The following is a 14,638-nucleotide window of genomic DNA, read 5'->3' on the forward strand; positions in this document are numbered from 1 at the left end:
TCATGGTAAGGTTTTTTATTCAGGTATATAACATACTGTATGTTTATCTAGTTTTATGGCCTTCCAAACACCCTTATAGTGGGTTATACATTATTTTATTGTTACATATTTTATATAGTGTTCAAACACATATGACCATAACCTATATTGAACACTGGATGGTTCATACAAACACTCACTTTGAATGCATCATCTCACAGCACTGCAATCTGATCATGCTGCTACACCACTACCTGTTTTCAGCCAATTTAACACCCCAGCCACCTTCAGCATTCAGATTTATCTGAATTTTATTATATTTCTCTCAGTAAGTCTTCATTTTAGGCTCGACTGTTCAGGACAGTGTGTGTTAAGGTGCCTGAGAGTTGTTCTGGAGCAGAACCACATCTCCAAATTAAAATGCATATTGTTGTTGAAGTAAATGGTTGAAACTTGACCTGAACTGCTTTCTGATTATTTGTGAATGTCGCAAGTATACCCAAAAAAAGTAGATATTGTATTTGGCAGTGATAGCATAGGCATTAAAGAATAATTTCAGTTTATTACAACCCGGGACTTATTTTGTCGATTTGGCCATCATGCCTGTTGTACATGATGGCTGAGATCTGGGAGCATGTGAACATCACTATATAGAAGTCAGATAAGGCAAAGAACATGAGGGGACAGGTAATCAGGCAGGTTTTAAACAAACCAGAGGTTAGCAAACTCATTTTGAAGTAACAAAATTACAAAGTTCTCCTACACAGTACAGGATCATTATGGACATCTGGGGATTTTTACCCCCATCTTTTTAGCTCATGGCTCCTTAAAACAAACCCTTGTCGACTTGCAACCCTTCGTCGCCGGTTGTGTTGTATGTCTGATGGTATTTCTTCTTTTTTTTGATCCAAAAGTTAAAATAATCCTGTAAATGTCAAGGAGAGTTTTTTTAAAATCTTTGCTATCTTTCCATCTACCCGCTGGATTTTTCTTGATAACCAAACCATATTTTTATCCTGCCAGACTTTGTTGAAACTTCATCTATGAAAAAAAGACCAAAGTTGTAATAAACTCTCTTTTGTTAAATGTTATAAATACGAGATAAAGCTAAAAGCTAAGGTATCGATAAGGCTACAAGCTAAACTGTTGTTTAACTAAACCACTGTTTAGCATTTGGCTTAAATGCTACACAATTGTAAAAGTAGCATTAGAGAAAAGTCATAAAGTCAGCAAACTGACTCAGTACAGTCTATAATACAGCAATATATAAGTTTCTAAACGTTAGCTACCATAAACTACTGGTCACATAAGACCAACAAAACCCCTGCTGATGATTTTAGCTTTTCATTTGCAAGAGAATAAATGTGTGATCACTTTAACTCCTGGTTGGTTATATTGCTGAATAATGTTAGCTTGAGAAAAATTAGCATGCAGCATATAGCATATTCATTTCTCAGTTTTTCTAATATTATGATGAGAAACTGTTTTGACTCACTATCAACACTGAACTGTGCATCCCTGTTCATCTCCCTGAATACCACTTTTATTCTTTTACTTTTTATTCATAAGCCATTCAAATCCCTGAAAGGCAGGCGGACGCTGTAGCAGAACAGTGAGAGACACTTTCCCCTGACTCAAACACTAGTCAACAATGAAGGTGCCCTTCAGGAAGGCACTTAGCCCAGCTAGATTCAACGTGCTCAGTGACTGAGAGAAGTCTGGAGAAGATGAAAGAGTTGAGCTTCCAGTACTGGGCAGATCCCAGTGGCCAAAATTAGCAGCCTGTGGTTCTTATGGGGCAGATCCCAGGAATGAATGTGCATTACTGTAAAAAATGCAAAGCAGGACATTTCCGACAAAGCCTGTGCATACTCAGCAGAAGCAAAACCCTTCCCTGGATGAATAAATATGAAAAAATCTGCCAATGACAGCTATCAGATCAGTTAGCGAAACCAACGGTCATCAGCTTAAAATGCAGCTGGCAGAGTTCCAGTGGAGACAGATATTTGTTGAAGAGAGCATAAGTGTAAGGTGAGAGGAATGAGTATAGAGTGCTCTAACCCAGGCTCTATTAGAGCCTGATTGGGCCCATTAGGAGGGAAAGGTGATACGTGAACCACAAGCAACGCTCCTCCGGCCTGGCTCTACATTAACCGCTGCCTGCTCTCTACTTTGTTGAACACACGGGCTGATCGATAGCAATGAGAAGGAAGGAGAGAAGGGTAGGAGGTGGCAGGGCGAGGAGGAGAGAAAAGAGGTCCAGGTTTACGGGAAGATAAGCTGGGATCGATTGAGAGACAAGGACTGCTGCTGCGTGGAGAGAGAGGACGGAGGAATGCGAGATGCAGAAGGTTCACACTCGTTCACCTCATCAAAACCGATGGAGGGGAACCTGTGTGTGTGAGGGTGTGTGTGTGTGTGTGTGTGTGACTGGATGTGTACTTGCCCAAAAGTATATATGTCTATGTCACTCAAACGTGTGTACTGCCAGTTTTAGATTATAAATTCTCAAATAAAAGCCAGTGAACAAAAAAGACTGAGGGGAATTATCTTCGGTAATTCACTAGAATGTTGTATAATTCAGTGTAAAGTTCTATCACTACATGTCACACGTCATTCGCTTTTACACCAAAATGCTGTTTTGATTCACTCATTATCTCCGATCACTTCTATGTGGCATCAGAGTAAAGGTAGCACCAATTACACTCAACACTTCCTGTGGATGCTTCATATTAAAAGCCTACAAGGAAATAACACCGAGCAGCTCAAAGGATTATGCCTTTTGAACTACTGAAAGACTTTTGATATGAAGCATTGTTGCAGGAGTTGAAAAATAAAGAAACTAATTAAAATGAATAAATGCGTATTTCTGTTACAGGAATAGTTCAACATATAATATTTAAAACTACATATTGTGTCATGTGTGTTAAATATGCAAAAAGAATGATAAAAAAAAAAACTATTAAAAAAAGTTGTAGTTTTATACAGAGTTATGTGCTAGACTATTTCTCGGCCAGATTTACCTCTTCTCCCTGCTTCTGGTCTTCATGCTAAGCTAAGCTAATTGCCTGCTTACCGTATGCTTCATATTTAGTGTAAGTACACGAGCATGGTATAAATCTCCTTGTATAACTCTCGACAACTAAGTGAAAAAGCGTATTTTCCCAAAATGTCAAGCTAGTCCTTTAACCAAAGCCCTGTTCTTAGTCACTAATGTATTCAAATTGCTTCTATACTTTGTTTTTTTTTTCAGAGAGAAGCTGCCTTTAAGGATTATATCCCCTTAGGCACCGAAAGACTTTTAATGTGAAAAACCATTGCAGCAAGTGTTGAGTAGCTTAACAGCAAGAAAAAAAAAAAAAAAAGGCAAACTGTAAGCGACTGGAAAAAAAAAAACATAGTGAACAGTAATTTTTTTTTACATAAGAGAAACTCAGAGGAACAGCGCAACAGAGTGGCTATATTGTTGTTCTGGGGGAGTTTGTGCTGTGTAAATGTACATTATATTTAATTTATTAGAGCAATATAGAAGAAGTGTTGTGTTTGCATTAACAGCACACAGTAAAATTAAAACAGGAGCAGATGGATGAGAAAAGCAGGAGATAATATCTAAAATAAGATAAAATACACTTGCCTGTTTCCCCTCGGCAGCTGAGATAAATGAAAGCACTCACCGCTATCTGAGAATTTACAGTAGTAGCTTGTGTCGTATTGCATTCATCTCAGTGTGTAGGTTTGTGTTAGCGTGCATGAACATTGCAATTTTTGCTTTGCTACTGGTGTGTACGGAGGCATGCATATAAGTTGAGCGCATTTATTTTTTGCAGACCTGACACCTGTCACACTACTTTGATATGCATAACATCCATCTCTCTCGCTTTTCACCCTCTCCTCTTCCTCTCTCTCTCTCTCTATCGACCTCCTCTCAGTGTCATATCCTCCATTCTTCCACCCATCTCCCCCTCTCTCCCCCTTTTGCTCCCCCGAGCTCTTGGCGTCTATGATGACACCCTGTCAGAGAAAAGCTATTTATGATCGGCAACCAATATCCTCACAGAGATAAACACATACTGTGAGAGACACAGATAGAGAGTGAGAGACAGAGAGAGAGAGAGAGAGAGAGAGAGAGATATCCAGAATTATTAGAGGGAACGAGGGATAAGTGTTCATTGTGACGACAGAAACACACACTCGCAGAAAAAATACGAACTGAGGAATAGAGCAGTGTTGCCTGTGGCTGTTTTTTTCTCACCTTTGTGTTTATGTGTGTGAATGTGTGTGTGTGTGTGTGTGTGTGTGTGTGTGTGTGTGTGCGCTTTGGTCATTGTTGTGATCACAGTGTATATGTCTCTGTTTGTGTGTGTGTGTGTGTGTGTGTGTGTGTGTGTTTAAGCACATCCCTCTTCTACCCATACGTCTCTGTATTCTGTAGGTGAAAGTTAGGATACAAATTACTTTTTTTTTCGAAAGGCAATTTACTAAAGTCTGCTGGAGCTCGCAGCAGCTCGATCAAACAGACAGCTGATCGTAACTGAGAAAGCCTTTCATCACACACTTAAAACATGAGATGGTCACCTACAAACTTACACACAAACTCTCACACATACATATCACACATAGTGGTATCCAATGTTGTACTATGGCAGGGGTTTAAGTTTGGTTTAAGAAATGAAGGCAGCAGTGGAGTGTATGGATGTAATGGATTATAACCCTCGATTCTGTGAGTTGTCATCTAAGAGCGAAACACATGATACCCAATGATAAATCATATCACATTTACACACATAAAATGAAATGTGTCCAGTTACATCGTCGAAATCAAAATATGCATCAAGTGTCCTTGTTTCTTTTTTTGGAAGTTATTTTATTAAAAAAAAAATAAGTAAAAAAATATAAACCAGCCAAAGCAGGCAACTAACTTGGTCCCAAAGACTGCATACTCATTGTGTATTAGTTATTTTCTGCAATGAAAATTTGTAAATGTGTATCACTAAAGCACAATACAAACTAAAATGACAATGGCTCTAAGGGAATAGTTGATGTTGGGAAATACAGATATTTGCTTGCTTGTCAGTGTGAGGCAGCTCTGTCAAAATTGACTAAAACTGACAAAAACACACAGGTTGGAACCATTCAAATATTATTTTTTGCCACATTATGTCCATAAGAGGGCAAACCAATACAATGAGAGACATAACTACTACTACATTTGGGCGCAAGACGTGCCCTCGGTTTGCTTGTGCTGGAACAGAAGGCTACAGCTTGCATACAACTTTATCTCAAGGTTCCAACAATTTTTCCGTCTACTAACCAAAAGGTATTTATCAATCGGGGCATCTTAGCGTGCAAATCACTCTGTGGCTGAGTTGGGTTGTGAACTCATCATTATGGTTGCTGAATTGTTCACTCATTGGAGTTTAGGAAGCTGCGAGGCGGACAGCCATGACAGTGCTGCTTTTCCCCCCCAAAATCAAATAGAAATTTTCACAATTGAATCTCTCTCTCTCTTTTTTTTTTTTTTTTTTTTTTTTACAATTTGATTATATTATCAAATTTAGAAAATTTGTTGACAGTCTTACTGTGGGGTTGCCCAGAAAACACAGAAGACTGGTCCAGCATGTAAAACCCAAGTAAAACCACAACTTGTCCTCTTCACACTTCATGTTAATCAATTATCTTCAGAGGTGCTGGATTGTGCTGTTTCCCCCTATTTCCATTCTTTATGCTGAGCTAAGCTAACTGCTTCCTGACTCCAGCTTCATGTTGAAGTGACAGATAATGAGGTTGATATTGATCTTTTCGTGTAACTCTCGATGATGAAGCAGCAAGGAGTAAACATGAACTATTCCTTTAAGTCTTATGATCTGTCCATGTCCGGAGGGGTTTTTGTCAAAATTGACATTGTGCATGTTCCTGAATAAATTTGAGCGAAACAAATTGTATATAATTATGTAACAGTTTTGTTACCTTAACTAATATCTGCAGATCTTCCTATTGGGCTTCATACGACTGCAACAACCTCCGCCAATCAGAGGACTAGGCGAGCCTGTATGTAGCCTGAGAGGCAAAACTGAGGGTAGAAGAGCCTATAAATCACCTGTTGCCATAAAATGTGCGTCTGAGCACACAGTCGTAACTACAGGCTCAACCTCTCTCATCTTACAGAGATTTTTGTGATTAATCAAACTAAAAGTGGAAATTTTGGCCTTTATTTTCATTACACATCACAAAATTCATTATTCACTAAACTGAACTTGAAATTCTTCGCACGGTCATTTCTCTTTACTTCCACTCCCTCTTTCGTCTTTGTTTTCTACTTTTGTGCTTCGGGCAAAATCTGGCTGCCTCAATTTCACCCACACATACACAAGGTGTGAACACCCAACACACACACTTTCTCACACCCATAACCTTCAGCATCTTTCTTAACAAAATGCTCTGATATCTGAAATCCAATATCCTACCCAAATTCAACCTTTTCCTTCACTTTCCCTTCCTTTTGTCTGCTTTTTTCTGAACTCCCAGCTCATGCGTTGCTCTTCTCTTTCTCTTTGTCTTGCACCAGAATAATTTATTTCCGGGACTACCTGAAAATGTCTGTAATTTCCACATCCTGTTTTGACAAGCGCCACCTTACCCTCCCTCCTGCAAGGTTTTCCTTTCCCTCCTCATATTCACTTTCTCTTTCTTTTGATTCTTTGCACATTTTACATGCCTCACCATACCTCTCCCTTTCTTTCCTCTTCTCCTCCTCTGATTCACTCTGCCAGTCGTGCTGTTTGCCGAGGAAGGTTTCAGAGGAGGCAGAAAAGATGCTGCTCTGTTTTTCTTCTCCACCCTTTGTTCTGTTTTTACTTTCTTACTTGTTTTTCTTCTCCTCCCTCACGCGTCTTTGTGCTTTCTTCTTAATCTCCCCTTCAGTTTTTTTTCTTCTTCTGTCTTCTTCGTGAATGTTGAGTAGACACACGCAACCCAGATGAAGGTCACATTGGGCTAAAGGGGAAGAAGAGAGGGGTAATGAGTGACAGGTGGAAGTGTACACAAACACACACATACACACACACAGACACATTAAACTCCTGCTCACATCAGAATGTAGCACAGTGAAGTTCATCTTTGGTCTAAAGCCACCTGGCTAGCTGGTGAACCACTGTAGCTACCGAGCTAACCGCTAACACAGTAGCCAGCCAGGAGCATACCAGAGACCATCAGTCACAAGAGAGACCCACAGCGGTACATTTTCATGCGGGAGCTGTAGTTTTTTGAATGCTAACAAATTCATTGTTGTTTAAATTTGTTAAAAACCAAAAAGGTGTCCAGTTTTAATGGCAATTGCTGTAGTAGATGCTAGTTTTCCTTAGTAAAGAAGAAGAACTTTGCCCAGATGTGATGTCATAACTTCGATTCTCTAAAGGCCGAGGGCAGTAACTAAAGAAACGGTGACGTTGAGGGTTTGAAGTCCGAGGGCTCCGAAACCAAAGTGACATATACAAAGATAAGAACAAAAGATAAAGAGTCCAAAACAAAGAAGAAGAGTCCCCTCTGCCAGCTGATCCTGAAGCTCTGCCCACAAACACCAGAGCTTCAGGACAGACACCAAACACAATCTGGCCCAACCAAATCATCTCAAAACAGAAAGAAGTTAAGTCAAATATTGAAACAAAACCACTAAATCCCAGAGTGAAATAGAATTCTACTTAACCTGAAACAGAGAGCACATGGTGGCAGAGGACCTGACCACCAGACGAAGTAGACACAGCCTGATCATAGAAACAGGCTGCCACAGACAGAGCAGGCTGAGGCAGAGACAGAATGTCACTTCCTACTTCCTACCACTACTGTGAGAAATATAAGGATTTGAGAGAGGTTTTCTTTGAAAAACAAAACAATATAGAGTATATCTGAGTTAATCCATGTCCCTGAGCCTCTGAAACTGCCCTGTCTATGTGGGTAGAAACACAGTCTGCACATTTGTAATGATGGTTGATACTTGCATATTATTCTATTTTTATTGCTAACCGTCTGTACTGTACTAATTTGATTACTGTTCTAAGTGTTATTAACTTTGTGTACTGATTTGGAAATGTAGGTTTCTTATCTGTCATGCCAATAAAGCCTATTTTATTTTTGAATTTATCAAATGTAAAACATTCATTTTTGGCCTTTTTTTCTGCACTCATTATATCATTATTTCTTTACAAAAACCCTTGTAACATTTAGATACTTCACTGTGTTTGGACAACGTATGTAGAAAAGATGTTTTTGTTTCTTCTTCAGCTTTGTCCATTTGAACTACTGAGGTATTTAACATTTTATACATATTTCTTATACATTTAATACATTTAAATAAAGGTAGCTTATCTACATCAAATGTTCATTAGAGTGAGAGACTGCAGTTATTTTTACCAGTTAGCTAGGCTAGCTAGCTTATAACAGGACTAGTTTATCTGGTATTAGCTGTTTTCTCCGTTAATAGTTTTAGCTACTGTCTTATTTATGTGGTAGGCTATAACAAACTCAGTTATATTTAAGATTTTGTTTTATCTAATAATATTGTAAAAAGTATTTAAAACTGAGGACTAAGACTGTACATTTATTCAAAGTTCCCAAAGATGAAAAAAGCTCTGTGAGCTAGCTACTTGTTACCTAACTAGTTCACAAAGTTAATTCTAACTACGTATCTCTAACAGTTTAATTGTGTTGTTGTTGTTGGACCTGATACACACACGAAACACAGTCTCTGACCTCACACATCTACGCACACATACACCTGAATGCTCAAGGCTCATATTCATTTGATCCCACGGTTTACACTGCAGATCACATAACTAACTGCCAAGTCCCAGCCAGCGTGTCTGTGTGTGTGTGTGTGTGTATTTGTGTGTGTGCACTTATGTCCATGTGTGTGTCTGGAGGCCAAGATTCATGTCAGCATCAGCGGCTCACTAATCACAATGAGAGTGCCGAGGGCCAAGCGGATACTGTCAGTAACGTATGGGCCGGCTACTGTTACACACAGGGAGCATACAAAGGCAGCAGTGAAACCTCTGACACCATCATAGTTCATTCACTGCTGTCAATAAAGCAGGCACTGGAAACACTGCTACATTCTGTGCACACACTGCTGCACTATATTGACTGGAAAAACTGTGATGTCCATCAGTCTATACTGACTGAACACACACACACGCACACAACCACACACACACACATAAAACAACCTCACATTGTGTGTGGAACCTTAACATAGCTCTTAGAAAAATCAAATCTAAAATCTTTGAAACCCTCTCTGATTCAGACTTTCTATCACACTCATGTGAATGTCCTGTAGACGTAAAACTAGGGTAAAACAGACCTGCTTTCATTTTGTGACGAGGCAGTTTCCAAACAATCCAATATGTTTTTAAATGGTTTATTTATCCTGAGAAGTGGAAAAAATGTTCTCAACCCATAAAGGGATAATTTAATCCTTCATGGTTTTAATTGGGCAGTAACGATTTGAAACCGGCTATTGACTTGTTTTTCTAAAAAAACCAAAGACTGGATGAATGCTGCAAGAAAATAAAAGGCAAGTTACGTAAAAATCTGAAACTCTATTTCGTGGCAGGGACTTCCAAATTGAGTTAGTTTAATTAAATGTGCTGGAAAGTGAATTCAGACTTAATCAGGAACCTCATGACTGTGGCTAACTCACCATATGAGCGTGTGTACGTGTGTGTGCATGTGTGTTAAATGCTTCTGGTGGAGCGCTTAACCCTTCGGTGAGTGTCTCCACCTGGGACTGAACCGGCAGCCTGTCTGCTGAAGCTTTAACAGCAGCAGAATAACTTTAAAGGCTGTTAGGAAAAATGTCTCCCTGAAATGAAATATACTGCTGAGGCCACTGGCTGGGATACCTATAGGCACACATACATACACACACACACACACACACACACACACACATGACTGTGTGACAACACAGCAGCGTACTGGCCATCTCTGGTAGATTTTTCCTAAATAAGTAAGTCATCCAGACCTCAGCTTTCCATTGGCCTCATCCAGGAGAACACAGCAGCCAAAACCCTGCAAGGCTCCACACAAACACACACACACACACATAAATATGGATGAACGTCTGCACACAAACCAAGGCACACACATATAGTCCCCAAGCATACACGCAGGCAGACACACGCGAGGCCAGAAAGGAGGAAGAGGGGCGGGCTGGAGGAGGAGTAAGAGAGTCTGGTTAAAAAACAGCGTTTCAAGAACACCTGCACACACACACACACACACACACACACACACACACACACACACACACTGACACACACACACTGACACACACACCTCCAGGTGCTGGCTGCCTGTGTGTTTGACAGGCAGCGCAGTGAGTGGCTGTGTGGAAGCCAGCCAGCCGCTTGTGAATCAGCAATGACTAACAGTTTAAACCTGCACTTTCTGAGCTAATCGCCTGCATGCTTATTGTAAATACATGTGTGTGTGTGTGTGTGTGTGTGTGTGTGTGTGTGTGTATACATGTGGGTGGATGTGTTGCATACCCACGTGTGTTCCAGTGTCTGAATATGTGTTGACGTGTGTGTATGCGTGCGTGCTATGTCTTTATGAGCCCGAGCCTTTAATTGCTTTGCACCAAATTTGACATTGTCTAAGCTGACAGCACCCTGATGAGCGGAATAAAAGTGGAGCGACGATGTACCCGTCACTTCCTCCAATCGGCCTCGACAAGAGCACAACTCCACGCTCCGTTTGATCACTGCACAAGACAACGCAATTGGATGCTAATCACATGCAAAGGCCTGAGCTTTGAGCGTGTGCCAAAGTGTGTGGGTCTGCCTCGTAAGAGCGTGCGCATGTTTGTGTGTGCGCCAGTAATGGCAGCTCTAATCAGCAGCAGGATTGGAAGAGGCATGTGGCAATAAAGCCCAACAAAATGCCTGCCAGTCCCTATTAGAGCCGAGCACTCTCCGAAAACCTGGCCGACGACACACACATACTCACAGACGCACACACAATCCATCTTGCTGGACATCTGACCAAGGTCAGAGCTGGATCTGAGCGATGAATGCCAACTTATCACCCCACCCACCCACACCACCAACCCAACAACTGCCCCGCACCCCTTTAAAAAACAAAAAAAGGTTGAGCTGCAAAGCTTGACTTTACCGACTTTGTCCTCCAGAGTGATTCAGTTGTAAACTCTGACCCCTCTAAGTGCAGCCCATTACTCATGGGTTGTGATTTACAAGCTAAAATTATAGATGGCCGCCATTTGCTGGGCCCATTATCAGCGCCAAGGCATGACAGAGTCAATTCCCACTGATATCCCTCATGAGAGTCGTCAATCCATACTCAACTCAAGGATCGATTATTCAGTGTACCATAGAAATGACTGCTATACAGCTGAAGGTGTAGCATTTGTCTTCTTCATGCTTTGCCCTGTCTGTGAAATATTATGTCTCTGTGCTACCATTCTACTCTTATAGGCTTAGAGAGATTTCTGGCTTTGAAGATCAATACTGACATTTTAACAGTGATGGCTGATGTCACTCAGCTCTCGCAATCTGTTGAATTTAATCACTTTGTACCACGTTTTAAAGCTGTAACTAATGGCTTCATTAATGTTAATGGATGATTTACTAAAGCTTTATAGATCCATTATAAGCCATAACTTCTTGGTTGCCAGATTGTGAGAAATCCCTTTAGCTAATTAGACTGTATGACCACTCATTAAGCATTTATTAATTGGTTACAGCTTTATTTCAAAAAATAAAGGAAAAAGACAAAGGGATTTTTCACAACCTGGCAACCCAAATTTGTTCTTAATAATGGTCTAAAGCAATATAATAATCATTAATGTAGCTATTACTACAATCTATAACACTTATTAGAGAGCACTTTATTAGAGAGCGGTATCAATAATGAAAAATATTAATTCCTCCCAGCTTGCTCATATTGTAAGGTGGCAAAGTCCTCTCATTTCTCTACAGCAGCAGTTTCCAGTCTTTTCCATATCATGGCCAACTGTTGGCGGCCCACATCCAAGCCTTAATACAGAGGCAATATAATGTGTTCTCATAGCACTTTTTATTTTAATGATAACGATTGTATCTTATCATAGTGATAGGCCTTAATATAAATAAAAAATGATAAACCTTTTTTATGTTTTTGAAGATCATTTTGTTTTAAACAATTTAAAAATATTATTCCTGTATATATATATATATATATATATATGATTTTTTTAACCAAAGTTGACACTGTTGATTTGTCGGCCTACCTAAAATACCCACCAGGAGGCCACGAAGGTTGGGAACCACATGTATCAGTCAAAAATTGAGAATGGTTGCGCCCCTTGTCTTTGCTACACTTCATGACCTCTCTAACATGAGCAGTGCCAGAGGAAAATATCTGCTTTGCCAGTTGCGAACTCTGTAAGTGCAGCCCACAGCGCAGAGATGCTATCAAAGCTTCTGGCGTTGCAGTCTGTCAGAACACATCCACCAAGTTTCTGGCAGTGTGAATGAGCGGTTTCAAGCCCTATTGTCTCTGCACCGGGACGACAAACCCCCTCTGCACTTGTTGGTGTCGACAGATAAAGTGATTGTGATTGAAATTTTTTTCAGTGAAGTGGAACCTTCCCATTATTATCCACTCATTTCCTGTGTGAAACGAAGAGCCTGCGTCAGTGCTTTTGGCAAACGATATTGGTTCGAGCTGAGGAGCTCAGTGTGCCAGAACACACAGAACAGACAAGAGCCATAGTGGACACCAAATACTGAGAAGCACCTGGTGTGTGAGCTGAACTGAGGGAGAAACACACGGAGAGAGTAAAATACTCACATTTGTTCGCAGATCCGCAACATATGTACGAGTGCTTTATATCAAAGGCACATACTCCACAAGGTTTTATCTGTTTTGAAAGTGAAAAGTGATGAAATCAGCCCACGTGAGCAGGGAGTCCATTCACCTGAATTGGTATAAGTGTGTTTTTGAAGTGCAAGTGAAGTGTATGTGCATGAGAAGAGGAAAGCCCTGTAAAATGAGTGGGGCGAGTGCATGGGGTTGGGAGGCCTCAGTGTGCATGCATGCATGTATGTGTGTGTGTTGTATGAGACATCTGTTTACATAAGTGGGAGGATGTGATGGTAAAGCACTGGCTTGGGCCCTGGCCTTTTCACAACAAGGCCCAGGGCAGTGAGGAGGTTTATCCTAATATTTGCCTCATACTGGGGTAAAGCCTAACAAATCCCTTCTGCTGAGGTGCCCTCCAATAAAACCTGCAACGTTCCTCGCAGAGCTTTTCATTGGACCACTTTCACTCCTGATATCTGCTTCTCTCACCTCACATGGGTGTCAACTCACAAGTAAACTTTTCCATCTAGTGAAAAGCCCAGTAAGGGTGTTAACGCTGGCATGGTGCTCATACAAAATAAAAACAAATAAGTAAACACGTTATCTTGATGCCAAAGCCAATCAGTGTCAAATGGTGTATGTCGCCTTGCTTGTTTTTCCATCTGTAACTGATATTTACAGTTTTGTTAAAGCTACAATAATAAATATTTATCATCGGTCCATCCATCCATCCATCCATCCATCCATCCATCCATCCATCCATCCATCCATTTTCCACTACTTATCTAAGGGCGGGTCTCCAGCTCCTCCTAGGGGATCACAAGGCGTTCCCAGGCAAGATGAGATATATGATCTCTCCAGCGTGTTCTGGGTCTACCCCAAGGTCTCCTACCAGTTGGAGGAGCCTGGAAGAACTCCAAGACCTCTAAGAGGCATCCTAACCAGATGCCCAAACCACCTCAAGTGGCTCCTTTTGACGTGAAGGAGCAGCAGTTCTACTCTGAGCTCCGTCCGGATGTCCAGGCTCCTCGTCCGATCTCTAAGGCTGAGCCCAGACACCCTGCAGAGGAAACTCATTTCCGGACGCTTGTATCCATGATCTCATTCCTTCGATCACTACCAAAGGCTCAAGATAATTTGAAATCGCTACCTGATCTGATCTGTTTTCATATTAAAATGTATTAAATGTTTGTGCATCTTTTGATTTTCACTAATATGTCAAGGTTGTGTTTAGAGCATGTGATGCTGCCTCAAATGGCAAATAAAATTACTGCTTTAAAATATGCTCTTGGAGCCTCGGATACTTGAGTATTTATTATTGTAGATTTATTGATGATAAAAATTTATATGAAATAGTCAAAAGGGCAAATTTTGTATTTTTTACTGAAAAATGGAGATTCAACAATTCACCATTGATGGACTAAGAGTAAATATTGTATCAAGCAAAAACTAGTTTGAAAGGCTGTTTGTAATGTTTCGCATGTCTTGTATTATAAATAAAGAAAACTCAGTATATTGGACAACATTGACAAAGTTGCTACAGATATGGATAAACTATAAAACAAACATTGACCCATGTCTTTTTCACTCTCATTTTTTTGTCCTCCATCTTGCTTTTGATGCCAGATGTCTGGCATCATGAGAACACCTCCGCAAAATACACACACTTCTCTCTGCTTCCTGCTTGCTGAGGGTTGGCACATTCATTTATGCAGTGGCTAAGTTTCTCGATGTTCAGGCTTGGAAGCGAAAGAAAAGAAGCATTAAAAGTATTCTTGAAAACCTTGTGTCACAGCCTTGG

General features: G+C 40.5%; 1 protein-coding gene across 4 annotated transcripts in view; it reads right to left on the reverse strand.

The window, feature by feature from the left end:
- sema4c (sema domain, immunoglobulin domain (Ig), transmembrane domain (TM) and short cytoplasmic domain, (semaphorin) 4C) overlaps window positions 1-14,638 on the reverse strand; it is a 98,521-nt gene that overhangs the window by 56,642 nt on the left and 27,241 nt on the right. For 2 of the 4 annotated variants that reach the window (XM_023397690.2, XM_087171597.1), the window contains one exon: window positions 6,843-6,972. The exons of 1 other annotated variant lie outside the window; for it this stretch is intronic. The gene's annotated coding sequence lies outside the window, so the exon portion shown is untranslated. One more of the 4 variants, XM_087171598.1, reaches the window with a different exon arrangement.

This window comes from Seriola lalandi, unplaced genomic scaffold (genome assembly GCF_002814215.2).
Source record: "Seriola lalandi dorsalis isolate HSWRI2012SDOR001 ecotype SW California unplaced genomic scaffold, Sedor1 jcf7180002054883, whole genome shotgun sequence".
Lineage (NCBI taxonomy): Eukaryota > Metazoa > Chordata > Actinopteri > Carangiformes > Carangidae > Seriola > Seriola lalandi.